Here is a 16,209-nt window from a genome sequence, read left to right as displayed (position 1 = left end):
GGAGAGTGTAAACTTGTTTCACAGGTTTCTACAATGAAACACAATTTATAAATAGTTTAATAAAAATGCAGCGGCATTAACATAATTACTGCTGTCGCAAGTTCATCTTCAGCAGAGTTTGCTTGCAAAGTGTTGCCTTGTGAAGACGACTCTGCGTGTGTGTGTGTGTGTGTGTGTGTGTGCGCGTGCATGCATGTATGTGTGTGTTGAGCTGCCTTTCTTTGGTTTCTGGTTACATGAGGCTTCCATGAAAGACCTTTATGCGAAGACCTATCTCACTAAAAACACATCCCTCCATGTAACAAGAAACCCTAAACCAAGCAGGGTATTTTAAAACTGAAGCAATGAAGATTAGATTAACTCTCCTCCAAACTGTGCTCTTCTGTTATTATTTTTGGCTGGAATGTGGAGGAAGGCAGCTGTCTCTGACAAGGGTCAAGAGAGTCAGTTTGGGTTTCAGATGTGGGGTGGAACTGTGAGTTTATCCCCTTGTGTTTCCTTTCCTTTCTTTTTTTACTTTAAGAAATACAAGTGAATTGGAAAATAACAATAGCGGGTTCCTGTATCCCTTGTATTGACAGAAGAATCTTGTACATTGGTGCTGTTATGGGGAAGAGTTTTGATATCCAGAATTGGTTGTAACAAGAGCCCTGTTTTGCCAGTATCCCTGGACAGGGCAGAGCTATGCATCGAAGTGGCACAGGGCCATGTTTTCTGGCCTGACCCCCAATGTTCCCGCACATACTGCTCCTGCCTCCTTAGTCCCAGACCTTCCTACACTGAGATCAGAAAGGGGCTTCTACTCATGTTTGCTTAAGCATCAGTAGAAACCTCTGTGGCATGTGGAACCCCGATCTATCCTGCTCAGGCCTGGGATGGGAGAACCAGCCATTTTTGAGCTCACCTAAATCCTCTGAAAATCACTTTGAAGCTCCTTTCAGCTCACTCCTGTTTTTGACCTGATTTTCGGCTCATTTGAACAGGGAAGGTGCACATTTCTGTGCATAGTTTGCAGAAGTGTGCACTTTCCCGATTAACGAATGTGTGAAAATGCATATATGTGTTTTACTTTTTCAAAGTACACATTTTTTTTAAAGATACTGCCAGGGTCCCCCTTATGACCTGGACCCCTTGAACAACTCCCTAAAGATCTCTTGCCTCCATAAGAGTCCCACCTTCCTTCTTCTAAACTTCCCCTTCCCAATAATGTGGGGTTTAGGTTGTAGACATGGAGTGATTGACACACCAGACACTTGGGGTTTAACCACAACAGTTTACTGGTAAATTTAAACCAAGCAAATCACAACTAAAGTTATTTATACAATAGAGCTGAGAGATAAAAGAAAATTAAAAGAAAATAAAAGTAGCAAAATGCAAGTTCCTTTACCCTATCTGTACTTAGACTTCTCCAGGCTACTTCTTCCTGCTTCCTCTTCAGGCTCTGGTCTCCCTGACTCTGTTCTTACTCCTCTCTCACTCTCCTTATATACCCACCTCCCTCAAAACTGAAGTACTGCTTCAACCCTGAAGAAATGAAACTTAACTGGGGAAATAAAACTACTCCACTCAGGGTTACCCCCTACCAACAAAAACTCCAGGCCTCTGTGCCTGACCTTCTTCCCCCTTTGCCTCTATAGACCTTAAACCTTCACAGAGGTATGTAGCAGAGTCCTCAAATCCAGCAGAGATGACAGATGAATACAGAATAATCAAACACATTACTCGCTCCAAAATACACAACCAAGAAAGTTCCGTTGGGCATGCCCGCTTGCCATATCCTGCATGATAGGGGGACAGGAAGGGCCTGAAATGTCTATCGAAAAGTAGCAGCCCAGAAACTGCATGTAGTTATAATTTCCATCCCATATCCTCCAAATGCAACTGACTTATTAGTGTGTAACAAACATTCCTGAAACAGCATCTCGGACTGAGTCAACAAGCCTCTTCTGTGGGTGTTTTCTGTTTAGACAGAAAAAAGTTCTACAATACTCAGCATTCCCCAGCCAGCCATGCTGGCTGGGGAATGCTGGGAGTTGCAGGACTTTTTTCTGGCTAAACATGCATAGGATTGCACCCTAAAGCTCTTACTGCCAGTAACCTAGCCTTATGAACGTACTCTACATTCAACACCTACGGCCCTCCTCCATGTGCCTCCTCCAAAGGAAGCTCGGAAGGCAGCAAAGAGGTAGAGGGCCTTCTCAGTGGTGGCCCCACCATCTGCGGAATGAGCTCCCCAATGAGGTCCACCTGGCACCAACATTGTTATCCTTTTGGCACCAGGTATCTCTTTTCCCAGGCATTTTCCAGCACATGATAAGTTTTAATCAGTCCTGGATGTGTCTTTAGTTATGACTGACTGTTCAAAGTTGTTTTTAGTTATATGTTGTTTGGGTACATTGTCTGTGTGCTTTTATGTAAATGGCTTTTAAACTTCTGATATTGTATTTAATGTTTTAATTTCTGTAAACTGCCCAGAGAGCTTCAGCTATGGGGCGGCGGTATAAAAATGTAATTATTATCATTATTAATAATAATAAAAATAATAATGACAGGCTTAGAATGGGGGGGAACTGTCAAAAGCCAGGAAATCAACAAATGATGGTTGGGGAAAGGGCATGGGGCCATCTGGGGAACATAGAAGGCAAGATTAGAACCCCAAACCGGCCAGTTTTGGTTCTTCACCCCTGATCTAGCATGAGCACATACATTTTCACAGAAATGGTTCCCCAAGTTTATTTTTGTGATGTCCTTCTGCTGTGCTTATTCAGAAACTCAGAACTTTGAAATATACTAGCAAAGGTGTTTGATCTATCAGAGCATGGAAGCATGTTTTCAACGACACCACCACCAAAACTGGGTAAGTTGTTGTAAGTAAAGCACATACTGCATGCAGTAGCTGGCATAAGCTGGTAGACCTTGAGTAGCACAGGAACAATTGGAGGAAGTGTAGATGGATGGCACATTGCTAATTAAATTGGAAGAGAAGATGTCATGCACAAAGCAGGCCTTTGGTGAGGCAGCAATGGCTATAAGCAATCTCATGGAGGTCAGTAGAATGCCACAATATATCAACCCTTTTATGTTGTACGTATCTTCCAAAGGCTTCTCCCATAGAAGTGGCCATAGTATACAGTACAAGCTAAGAGCACCACCCCCTGTGCACTTCTGTTTCATAATTCTCATTCATTTCTGTGAAGTTTATCCAGATCCGTCATATAAGCAGGTCATTTAAGAACCCTCAAATGAGCCCCTCTGAAATTAACCAAAGCTTCATTGCAGCAGTGCCTGCCCACTTGCACTGAAAACAGTACACTCCAGTCCCTAATACAGTTATAGGGCTGATAACTCTTCTCCCCATTATTACCTGCTGCTACAGAGAGACAAGGGCAAGGCACCAAGACTCTCACCCCTCCTTAGCCCTGTTATTCCTGCACAGGACAAGCATGCATGCATCTTCACTACTTGGTGCCTACAACATCAGGGACAGCTCATGCCCACGCAAGAGAAATCACAGAACACACTGCGAAAAAAATGCATTATCAACAGCATCTCCAGAAAAGACAGTAGCGCCTTTTCAATGGCATTATTCAACTACAACCCATCAATTTTTATTTATTTTTTATTACATTTCTATACAGCCCAACAGCCAAAGCCCTCTGGACAGTTCACAAAAATTAAAACTATAAAATACGGCTTGATCAAATATAATATAAACCTTTTAAAGGTTTAGAATAAAACCAGAGAAAAACCAGAGTAAAAGCCAGCTGCAATGTAAAGATCTAAAAGCACAATCACTGACTTAAAACAACAACACAAGACTGAAGGACTAAAAAGCCTGGGAAAATAAGGTCACCTAGTGCTGAAAAGGCCACAGTGTTGGTGACAGCTGAGCTTCCCTGAGAAGGGCATTTAACGGCTAGGGAGCCACCACTGAAAAAGACCCTCTCCTTAGTGACTGTAGGTGCATCTATGAACTCAGCCTAAGATAGTCCCAGAAAGAGAAGTGTCCCTTGTCAAATGCTGCAGCCCAAAATGCTTCTCCTGCAAAACGCTGCTCTAAGCATCCATCTCTATGGGTCTCTATTGTTGATTCAAACCACCAAAGTGGGACCAACTGGACAAAGAGTTTCCCTTTGCAAATGTTCTACTTTGAGCTGCTATTCTATGTGCACTTACTTGGGAGTGAGCTCTGCTGAACTCGGTAAGGAGTACTTCTGAACATAGGATCTGACTGCACATCTACATTCTTTCCTTCAGGTTCAGGTAGTTCAACAACTTCCCTACAGTTAGGGATGGGCAGATCTGTCCATTTTGGATTTGCTTGGCCAACCATAGGTTTGTTTCAGCCCATTTCTGCATCAGTTTGCAAATCCCCCCCAAAAAAAGTTCACACGAAACTTTGTATGCATTTTCATGCACATTTCTCCTAATGCACATTTTGTACACACTTCTTGCAAGTCATTTTTCTGCAATATAATGCATTTTTGTGCATACTTTCCCCTAATACACACATTTTTGTACACAACCTTCCTTAATCTTTTTTGTAGGCATCTTTTGTGTGTTGTGAATTGCAACACGAGATTCAGAAAAGCGCAAATTCCCATGCACAAGTGCATTCTGGTTGACATATAGGTTCGAGAGGTGCGAATCAGGCAAGTTTGTATAAAAATATGAACTATCTAATTTCTCACCCATCCCTACCTATAGTTTTGTTTACAAGTTCCCCTAACTCTCTCCCTTTAAATACACTGGGCAATTTGCTTTTAAGAACAAATCTTGGCTACATCCAGAGGCAGAACTTCCTGCAACCTTGAGGCAATTGTGTCATTTATAAATACGCCATCTAGCATCAGAAGAACTCTGAAAAACTTATGTTCATGAATAGAAAAACACACTTCAGAACACCATGTATCTTATCAAACAGCAAACTTGTTTTCTGACTTCTGATCTTTATATAGCCAAAGTGACACCATCCACACCCAAGAGGGAGGTATCAGCGGGCTATGGAGAACCCCCAAGGTTTACAGAAGATTTTTTTTTAAGAAAAACCCATAATGGAACTGCAAAGACAGCACAATTAAGACTTCAGCATCCTCAGTGGACACAGAATGCTGACTGACTATTGCGATGGGAAACACAAGAACATAAGAAGAGCCCTGCTGGATCAGGGCTCCCACACTGGAGGCATTCAAGATGAAGCTGGACAGCCATCTGTCAAGGATGCTTTGACTTAGATTCCTGCATTGAGCAGGGGGTTGGACTCAATGGTCTTATAGGCCCCTTCCAACCCTGCTAGTCTATGATTCTATGGATCCGACCAAGGTCCACCTAGTCCAGCATTCTGTTTACACAGCTGCCAACCAGCTGCCCACGAGAAACCCACAAGTAGGCCAAGAGAGCAACAGCACCCTCCCACCCATGCTCCCCAGCAACTGTTTTCCCCAGGCATGCTGCCTCTGATACTGGAGGTAGCATAGAGCCATTAGGGCTAGTAGCCATTGATCGCTTTATCCCCGATGAATTTGTCCAACCCCCTTTTAAAGCCATCCAAAGTGGTGACCATCACTATGTCTTGTGGAAGTGAATTCCACAGTTAAAACTATATGCTGTGTGAAGAAGTGGTTCCTTTTATCTGTGCTGAATTTCCCACTAATCAACTTCATGGGATGACCCCAGATTCTAGTATTATGAGAGGAGGAGAAAAATGTCTCCCTATGCACTTTCTCCACACCATGCATAATTTTATAAATCTCTGTCATGTCTCCCTTTACTCACCCTTTTTTCTAAGCTAAACAATCCCAGCTGTTGTAACCTTTCCTCATAGGGGAGTTGCTCCAGCCCCTTGATCATTTTAGTTGCCCTTTTCTGCACATTGTAGGACTCCGCAATGTCCTTTTTTTATATATGCAGTGACCAGAACTCTACACAGTATTCTAAGTGTGGTCGCCCCACAGAAGACCAAAGCAGAAGGGAAATGGAATGGAGCAGTCTGGAAAAGGGCACGGCTGGCACCTTGAACAGCAGCACTCTGTGCTGCAGCATTTTCTATTAAGCTAATCTGGAAATATAAATTCGTTCTCTCAAGGGCTGCAGGGTAGTGGAAAGTCAGATCACTGTATTTTGCAGAGGCAATCCAGTGGCTCATTTCCCCAAAGCCAAACCTGCCTAGATGCCCTTCCCTACTAACCCCAGGCGTGTGAAGGATAGCTGCAGATACAGGTCCCTGGCTGAGAGCCCCAACACCAAGGGAAGCTGCCGGAGCAGAATCCTCCGTTGCTGTGGCCCAACATGCAAGAAGGAAGAGGCATTCTGTTTGCATGAATGGGACACAGGGGGATTATGGTCCCTCTGCTTTTGGAGGAAGACAGCAGTGGTCCAGATAAAGCTATGGTGCAATGGAAAGAGGAGAAAGGGAGAACCAGAAGATGAAGGGATTCTGAGAAAGAAAACAACTGGAAATACATTCCATGCCTGGAACAGATCATGTCAGGCTTCTGAAACGTTGTGTGTGTGTGTTTTAATCATTTAAGAAGCAAACAAGTATGAAACCTATGAGCAGAGTGCTTCTTATCCCCCTCTAGTGGCTATTTCCTACAGAAGAGCAAGAAAGGCAGTACCGGCTGTTGCAGTTGTAAGTGGACCACTCTGTTCTTATTTTGTACATGTTTGGGAACGGCATAGAAATGCCACAGTCCTATTGCCCCCCTTGGTGTTCATGGCCTCTGGGCTCCACTGCTCTGCATGTACGCAGCGTGTGTTTTAGATGTATATTTTACACAGAAACACACAGTGTATACACACACACACATTTGAGGCCAAACATTTTATGCATTCAGTGTATGCTCTAATCCAGGGCTGTTGAGCCTCTTTCAGGCAGAGAACTGAAATCAGTTTCAGAGAAGGTCTTGGTGGGCTGCGTTCAGGTGGTGGGCAGAGCAAAGGCAAAAGGGGTGGGGGTAAAGATGCCAGCATATTTTAGCTTAAAGCTCTTACTGTCAGGAACTAGCTTTAGGAAAGGCAGCATGGTGTGGTGGTTAGAGTGTTGGACTGGGACTCAGGAGACCGGGGTTCTAGTCCCCACTTGGCCAGGAAGCTCATTGGGTGACTTTGGGCCAGTCATTGGCTCTCAATGCTCCCACACAGAGTTGTTGTGAGGATAAAATGGAGAGGAAGGGGAGCATGGAAGCCATCCTGGGTTCCTTGCAAGAGGGGAAAAAAGTGGTATATACATGTAGTAAGTAAATACAATACATAAATGTCAACTGTTTAGAATAGGGGGGAAACATGCCAAAGCTGGGAAACCACCAAACAATTGATGGATCGGGGAAAAGGGAATGGACACAGAGGGAGTAGAGTCAGATTGAGACCCCAGGAGGGCTAGATTTGGCCCATGGGCCTGAGATTTCACACCCCTGCTCTGGTCTATGAAAGTTTGTGTTAGCTCTTAAAATATTTCCAAAATTTGCCTCTGCCCCTTTCTTACCCTTGAACAACACCCAAAGTTCAAAAGGGCTCTCTTTATTTTTTCCAGGCAGGAGGGAATTAAAGGAAGAAGAGGGGAGGGGGGCATGACCAGACAGATATGGTTTAGGGTGTGCACAAAGGTGGGATATATGAGCCACAAAAAGCCTCTGCATTTCCCCCAAAAATCTAAGGATGGAGTCCATGTAGCCGCAGTGCCCTGGCTCAGTGGAAACAAAAAGCAGAGGGGTGGTAACACAGTTCAGTTTACACACTGACATTCCTCTAATAGGTGACTGCACTTCCATTATGCCATTGCTCTGTGGAAAAGGCCATGCCTTTCATGGAAAAGGTCCCAGGTCCAAGCCTTGGCATCTTCAGCTGAGGACACAACCCTATGCGTGTTTAGGCAGAAACAAGGCTTAAAACTCCCAGCAATCTCCAGCCAGCCATGCTAGCTGGGAAATGCTGGGAGTTATAGGACTTTTTTTCTGTCTAAACACATATAGGATTGTGCTCTAAAAGGATCAGAGATAGCAGGGCACGTTCCAAGCCCTTGGGCACTCATTGCCAGTCAGAGTAGGCCGTGCTGTGCTAGGTAGACTGTGCTAATGGTCTGACTCAGCACAAGCCACCCCCACCATGTTCCATATCTGAAATTGATTGATAATAGTAACATAATATATCCCTGCTGGACCATCAGCTCAACTTCAGTGATACAGACCTAAGTGTTCGTGGTGATGACCCAGTAGTAGGAGTAAACCTAGAGGTGTGAAGGCCGGGGGGGGGGGGGAATTGTGGGGAAGGGACAAATTTTTGTTGGTTTTTTTTGTTCAGGGTTATTTTGTAAAATTGGGGAAAATGAGGTTTTATCTGTCCCCCCCCCACCCAGCTTCCCCCCGCCCCAAGTTTACATCTCCAAGTACACCATTGTCTCTGATTTCTGCTTAAAGTATTCATTTTTCCATTAAGCTTTCCTTCTAAAAAATGAAATTTGGAAGAAAAGTTGAAGACTGCCATTCTCATCAGAGTAAGAAAGCCTAGCGCTAGGATAGCCTTCCCCAATCTGACACCCTCCACTTGTAGTCCAAAACACCTGGAATGCACCAGGTTGGAGAAGGCTACTTCAGCGTACTCCTGCAACCTCTTTTTTTTGTGCCTCCACATTATAATCTGGAGGCCCAGAACCTGTTTCAACCCAAGGGAAGAATTCCATTTCGGGGAAGTGAATTCTGCCAGAGGTGGGTGTGACTGAAGGCAAAAGGGGAGGGATGAAGACACCCCAAACACCAGGATATTGTAGCTTAAAGCTCTTCCTGCCAGTATCTAAGCCTTAGGAGAGGCATTTCAACCTTTTAGAGTGGGGGAAACTGCAGAAAATTTGGGAGACCACCAAATAATCTGTGGTTGGAGGGAAGAGGGTGGGGCCTGAGGAAGGGGGTATGGGACACATTGGGACACCCAGAGGCTTGGATTTGACCCCCAAGCCTGAGGTTCTGCATCCGTTATAATTCACATGCTGAATTCGATCCATCTCCCACCAGATACACACACCAGAAGTTAACTTCCAAAATAACTCTACAAATCACACTTAAGTTATGTCAGTCACCAACTCTTATCACAGTTTACAACTCAGAGTACTTGTATGTGCACACATGCATAGTTAGCATATTTGGCAGGGACTGGGATGTTGGAGCGGGAGGGGAGGAAAGAAAGAAAGAAAGAAAGAAAGAAAGAAAGAAAGAAAGAAAGAAAGGCTAGTAGAGATATGACATATTTCAACATGGTGTAAAAAGCAGCTGTCTAAAAAGTATCTTTCCTACTGTTGGTGTGTGTACATAAGAGACAAATGGAGTATGTATGTATGTATTACATTTCTATACTGTCCAGTAGCCGAAGCTCTCTCTTTTTAAAACATGTAATCTTTTTAAAACATGGTTGTAATCAAGTTTTTAAGATAAATGCACAGCTACACAAGAAGGTGAATTTTAAGTTGTATGTCAACAAACCTGCAGTTTGTGCCACCACCTGTTAATACAAGGTAGTTTTTTAGTCCTTCACCCACCATTTTAGGGGAGTCTCTTTATTCACAATTTTAATAAGGTACCAATATTGACCATAAGAAAAAAATTGAACTCCATATTAGTATAATAGCTTTATTTAGCCCCCCCCCCCAATGTTTTCGAGATCTCCAGATGTCTTCATCAGGCAAAATATTACAAAAAGAAGGGGAATAGGGAAGAAAAAAGAATCTGATTTGATGTTGAAATCACAGTGTTTGCATATCCAGCAATCTTAGTGGCAGCTGCATGTCCAACTTGCAACCATCACATAACCACAGAGCCTAAGTTCGATGTCTGCAGTCCCCTCCTCCTCCACTACAACTTGGGACTGTGAACACGCAGACATGAAGACTTCACTAACAACTCAGATGTTTCTCCCCTATTCTCCACACCAACTCCCCTGCTTTTTGTAGTATATCATCCCGACGAAGAGATCTCAAAAGCTTGTGCATTTCTGTGATCTTTTGGTTGGCCTAGTAAACTTAATACACTGATATGGATTTTGGAAATTAGTCAGAATAACTCCCTCATCTAATTCTTCCCTTCAAATCTGCACCAGCCCCCTCCACTTTCTTTCAGTGTTGTCCCCACTTCCCTCCACCATGATTACTTTAGCCTCCCATGAAATCCACATGGGGAAAATCCTTGTCAGCCCTGTGCAGGTAGATTTTGGTTTGTTGTTTTTTTAAGTTGAAGAATTAAATTGAAGTATTGCTGCTGAGGCAACATCAGTGAAATCGAAAGTGCTTTCCCCTAACCTGGTCAACTTTGGGGACGGGGGGTGCATACAAACAGACAATGCAATGGGGGGGGACATGCTAAAATAGGTCTGTGATATGCCTACTAGCATCTCCCCTTTTGTATAGACCAAAAAAGCATACACCATTTTAAATAATACCTAATTTTTACATAGCATGTTCACATGATCCAAGGGCATCACACGCATTACCCAAGTATCATCTTTACAACAACCTTGTAAGGTAAACCATTATTATTCCTCCCCATATTGCAGATGAGACAGGCTTGTCTAGACCAGCTACTGCACTCATGGCAGAGGTGGCATATGAACCGCGGTCAATTCATAGCTCGGTCTCTTAGGCACTATGCTACAACTGTTCTATTTCTCACTTATCAATTTAAAGCAATATAATTATTCAGCAGGGCTGCTGGCATGCTGCTAGGAGTTGTGGTCCAATCCATCTGGAGGATACCAGGTTGGGAAAAGCTGGCTGAACCTATCTCACAGCAAAAATAAAATGGCGAGTAGGAAGAACTATTTGCTTCCATTTTGAAGTCCATTAGAGTGCAATCCTATGCATGTTTAGACAGAAAAAAGTCCTATAACTCCCAGTATTCCCCAGCTGGCTGGGGAATACTGGAAGTTTTGGGACTTTTTTCTGTTTAAAAAACATGCATGGGATTGCACCCTTAGGGAATTTTTCTTGCATTTTGTATTTTTATTTGAGGGATATAAGAGCAGTGTCCAACAATGTGGAGCAGTTTATCCATTCTATAATTAAAGAATAAACTATGCATACGACCTTGAGCTCCTTACAGGACAGGCAGGGGAAAAATATAATAAATAAATACATGTTTCCCAGTTCAGTGTCCCACCATCCCAAAAGTCTATCCAGCTCAAGGATAGCTGGACACCCATATTGCTACCCATAATCTGCTACGAACTGAGCACAAACCTTTGCTCCTCTCAATATTAGCTTTTACAACTGCTTTGCTCCCTAGAATTCATTCTACTAGCTCTGTTGGAAGTAGTTGTGTCGTGGTGGGTGTTAAGAGAAATGGACAGCAGTATCTTTGTAAGAAGAACTTGCTACAGAGGTTCAAGTCCTAACCAGCAAAAGACTGACTCCTCAAAGGCCTAACAACACATTACACCCAAAAAATGTGAAACAAAACCTCGACAGCCACATATTTGGCTTCAGAAGGCGTTGCTCAAAAGTTAAGACCGTAAATGCCTTGGTAACAGGGACTTTGCTGTGCTGCTGAAATTACTCTGTGGAATGTCACGTACATGGGTGGTGTTACTTAAAGAGCTTCAGCTACTGGGCAATATAAAAATGAAATTTAAAAAAATAGAATAGATCCTCAGGCTCTAACAGACTTCAAAATGTTCTTCTTCACATATTTATTTCCACTGGAGCCCATTTAAAGACCAGCACACAAACAGCAAGACAGCTAGTGTGAACTGAACTGATGGACATGGGGAGACCAGACCTTGCTTCAAATCCCCTCTCACCCAGGAAGCCTAGCCTCTCTGTGCCTAGCCTACCTCGCAGGGCTGTTGCAAGGATGGAAAGGGACTGTATATGCAAAGTCTCCATTTCGTGGAGGAAAGGCAGGATTAAGCAACAACAAAAAGGAAGAAATGCCAGCTTTGGGGACAGAAAAGAAAGTGATCCTGGATAAGGAATCACCAACTGAAAGAAAGATAGGTATACTTTAATATATTATAATCACCACATTTAGATTTGCTTTCCAGAGAAGCCTGGGTGTAAAGTGGTTTTTTAAAAAATCAGTGCAAAGACTAGGACGCACAGCTTATTTTTGATCCCTTTTTCGTGCTAAAACCTCCAAAAAACCAGAGTCTTGTGGTACCTTAAGGATGAACAATTTTATTATGGCATTTGCTCTCATGGACTACAGCCCACTTCATCAGATATAAGATTAGAATGAGTTACAAATATATACATACACGGGCGGGCGGGGGGGGGGGGGTTAGTGGTAGTTTAGCCTTGATATTCTTCCCCTGCCCACAAGTTTCCTTTTTTGCTCCTCAAGTCAATTCCTTTGCTCCTCGTCCTCGAGTCAGTTTCAAATCAGCCAAGCTCAGAGACAGGACTAGCCCAGGGCCAGGGCTGTTCTCAACATTTTTTCGATAGAGGGGGGGAGTGTCACTTTGCCAGCCTGGGCGGGGAGAGAGGCGGAGAGAGGGCTTTCCGGGGACTGGGGGCGGGCCGGGGGTTGTTTGTTTGTTTGTTTTATTACAACCCAGCTTGTCGGATCTTCTGCACAGCATCACTGGGGGCAAACAACGCGCCATCCTCTCCTGCCACGTCGTCACTAGCCGACTGCAAACGCGGGGGTGCCCTTTATGAGCCACGATTTGAATGAAGTTGCGAGGCCGCCGGGTTTGGGAGTTCGTCAAGCGCAGCTTTCGGACCCTTCGGACGGGTAACCGCCGTTTAAATGGTTATGACATGCGGTCAAAGCCACAGGCCGCCAGAGAAACAAGCGCAAGAGAGCGGGAGAGAGAAAGAGAGAGACCGCCCAACAAAACCCCCGCCGCCAGCGGCTTCTGTCTTTCGGCGGATCAAAAAAGCGGAGGAACTTCTCCGCGAAGAAGAAAGGCCATCCTCAACCGGGAAGGTTAGCTCCAGAAGTTTTCGAAGTCGTGGCTCGTTTACAAGGCTCCATCAGGTCACTGCGCACCAGTGAGATGTCAGAATTGACTGCTGTTTGCCCCCCTCCCACTCGAACCGCAGAACGTGCGAGACCCGCGTTCCTATTGTTGCGGCGGGTGTCCGGGGGGGGGGGGGGGGAGAAAGGATCCAAGCCATAACAAACGCAAACCAAGACAAACACGCAGAGGGGGAGAGGCTAAAAAAAGCAAAGATTGCTATCTCTGCTCGCGCCCCGCCCTTCTTGGGAGTCAAACCAGGGAGAGAGGCTGGTCAAAGCCCGGCGCTCTCTAGATCTGAACGATCACAATAAAATAAAATAATACTAATATGCTAAATCAACTCTGCCCAGCCCCCGATCGCAGCAGCGAAGCAGCCCTCGCCAACTACTAGGTACGCGGCCCGATCCGAAGCATGCTTACTCAGAAGTAAGTCCCCTCGATTTCAAAGGGGTTTATGCCCAAGGATCGCAGGGCACCAATTTCCTAAGTGGATTTCTGAAAGGTGGAGGAAAGGTTTAAAGTCAGTTTACCCGTGGGAAAACTTCTCTACAATTTATTGATTATTATTAATAATAATAATAATAATAATACTTTCTTAAAAGATGTTTGCCTGCTTCCTCCCTCCTTTTTTAGCTTGCATTCAATATGCGCTTCTTAAAAAACAAAACACAAGCGCGCGTGTTCGGAAGTCAGGTCCGATTCAGTACCCGAGCACCGAAACTCTCCCAAGTTGGCGTGCGCGTTTGTGGCACAGTCCGGCGCACGCCTACTCAGAGGTAAATCTCACTGAGTTCAACGGGCCTTACTCCCAAGCAAGCGTGGCGCGGATCGCAGCCTCACAAGGCGAGCCCGCACCCAACTTCTCCATCCTTTGGGGGGTGGGGTGGGGTGGGGTGGCGCGGGGGAAGCTTAGGGCAGATTTCACGGCGTGGTGGGGGGAGGTCAAGAGAAGAGACAGCCCAGGGGAGCGATTCTCTCTGAGCTCCGGCGAGCGCCTCGCAAGAGTTCTCCGGCCGGGAGACGAAAACGCCCCGGGGAGGAAAGAGCCTGGCCCGAAGGCTCCCGCTCTCGCGCTCGCCCAGACTTCGATCGTGGCGCCCCCGCGGGCAGTGGGCACCCTCGCGTGCCCGCCGTCGTGCAATACGGAGCGGGGGTGAGGAGAGAAAGCTTTTATTCCCACACACACACACACACACACCCGGCGGGGAAAGCAACGCGCGCCCCTTTGTCTCCTCGGCAGAAGAAACGACGAGCAGGAAAGGAGAGCCGGACAGTCTGCGGGGCGGGCGGCGGACAGCTCTCAAGCACCTACCCGCCCTGCCTGCCTGCCGTCCTCCGCCTGCTGGGTCCCCCCCCCCTCCGGTCTCCGCCTCGGGGCGCCCCTCCAGCCGCCACGAGAGGAGCAGCAAAGCTACCGGCTCCCCCCCGCCCATCCCCACCTGCTCTCTCCTCTCCCGCCAGGGCTGGAGCGGCTGCGTCCCGCTGGAAAACGCCGCCTCGGCTGTCCAGGTCTGCGGGAAAGTCTTCCAATGGCTGTTCCCAGCCCGGGCGGCTGGATCTCCCTGAGCAGGCCGCGGTCAGCACTCGGCCACCGCCGGGGAGAGCGGCTGGCCGGCCGCGCGCCGCTCCCCTAGGAAGAGACGGAGGCGAGAGCTGGGCCGGCTGCCAATCCGGAGGAACCGAAAGGCCGGCCCGGCTCCAGTCGCTCTCCGGCCCCAAAATCCTCGCCAGGCCCCCCGGGTAGGCCGCGGGTCCCCCCGGCACGGCGCCGCCTCTCGCCTGTCCCCCGCCGGAGTCCGCTTTCTGCCCGCCCGGCCGCGCCGAGCCCACGGCCAGAGCGCCGCCGCTGGGACTCGAGCGTGCCGCCAAGCAGACCAAAGCCGCCACTGCCGGCAGCTGGAGGCCGCCGCCGCCGCCGCCGCCGCCGCCACTTCTTCCAGCCCGTCTCGAGGTGCCCAGCGCGGGTTGCGCGGCTCCCTTCGAGGCTGCAACGCAGGCAGGCAGGCACGCCCGCGCGCACATAGCAGGGGGCTCGCAGCACCTTGCGAGCCCCCCGAAGACGAGGCTGCTACCGCCCGTCACAAAGCCTCAGGTCTCCACCGCTCCCCGTCCCTCCCCAGCTCCTGCAGCCCCCCTCCGACGGGCGTGTGCCCCCCCGCTTCGAAGCGCGCCCCCTTCCCTCAACTTCGCTCCTCCGACTCGCTTCCAAAACGCCACCTCGCGCACCGTGCCGCCGCCGCCGCCTCGCCCGTCTCACCCCTTCGCATCCCCGCCCCCTTTCCCCATTCTCTCTGCCCCCCCGCCGGCCAAAAGTCTCCCAGCGCCGGTCCTCCTCTCCGCACTCCGGCTTGGTCCCCTTTGCCCCCCGCCCCAGCCGCTCGCGCGCCTCGGCAACCGTCTCTTCCCCGTCCGCCGAGAGCACCACACCTGCGGCGCAGTCCAGGCAAGCGCCCCCCCCCCGCCCCGCTTTATAATCCATCCTCACGAACCCGGCGTCCTTTCCACCTTGATCTTCTCCCCACCCGACGGCACCGCCAAGCGGCTTTTGTCCCGCTCGTCCACCCCGCGCCCGCCACCCCGCCGGCTGCTTTCCCCCGTTCCCGTCCAGGCCCAAAGCTCCGCCAAAGTCCCTGGCTAAGAGAGGAGGAGGAGGAAGCGGAGGCGGCGAAGGGAGAAGCGGGGGGGGGGGAGGAAGGTGGGGGTGGCACCCCCGACGGCCCTGCACGGAAAGCCCCGCACGCAACCCTCTCCTCCCCGCCGCAGCAAGCCCGGTGCCTGCCCCGCCGGCCGCATCAGCTGCTGCTGCTGCTGCGAGCGCACAGCCCGCTTTGCCCGCCCCTGCGAGGCTGCGACGCGCCGCGACTCGGCTCCCTGAATGACAGCTTACCTGCATGCCAATCTTCATCAGACTGACACCGGCCTGACAGCGCAGCCTATACTCACTGCCTGGCCCTGCCGCGCGTCAGCCCGGCCCCGCCCTCCGCGGTCACACCCCCTCCCGCCGCCCGCGCGCCGCCCCCAGCCCGGCCCCGAGCGCTGGTGTCCGCCGGAAGACGCGCGCGCCCGAGAGGCGGCCGCTTCCTCGGCCTGTCTCCCCCTAGCGGGCGCGCGCCGCGGCTTCCTGCGGGAGGGAAGTCGTCCTTGCTCTGGGGAGCGGGAGGGCTTCCTGGCTGGCTGGCTGGCTGGCGGCCCTGGAAGTCACCCCACCCCAAAACGGAGCAGCGCCTTACTCTGCAAAAGGGAATTCTGCACGCAGCACGTGGTCGC

General features: G+C 48.5%; 1 protein-coding gene across 4 annotated transcripts in view; it reads right to left on the bottom strand.

Annotated features, from left to right (window-relative positions):
* Window positions 1–15,926, bottom strand: part of PKNOX2 (PBX/knotted 1 homeobox 2) — a 531,025-nt gene extending 515,099 nt beyond the window's left edge. For 3 of the 4 annotated variants that reach the window (XM_084803817.1, XM_084803819.1, XM_084803816.1), the window contains exon 1: window positions 15,830–15,926. The gene's annotated coding sequence lies outside the window, so the exon portion shown is untranslated. The remainder of the gene's footprint in view (window positions 1–15,829) is intronic. The other variant, XM_084803820.1, reaches the window with a different exon arrangement.
* Between the last annotated feature and the right edge of the window lie 283 nt (window positions 15,927–16,209).

This window comes from Heloderma suspectum, chromosome 6 (assembly GCF_057233095.1).
Source record: "Heloderma suspectum isolate Gila_16-S chromosome 6, 16-S_ref, whole genome shotgun sequence".
In the NCBI taxonomy this organism is placed as follows: Eukaryota; Metazoa; Chordata; class Lepidosauria; order Squamata; family Helodermatidae; genus Heloderma; species Heloderma suspectum.
Note: the sequence above shows the minus strand (reverse complement) of the source record. Positions and strands in the feature narration are given on the sequence as shown.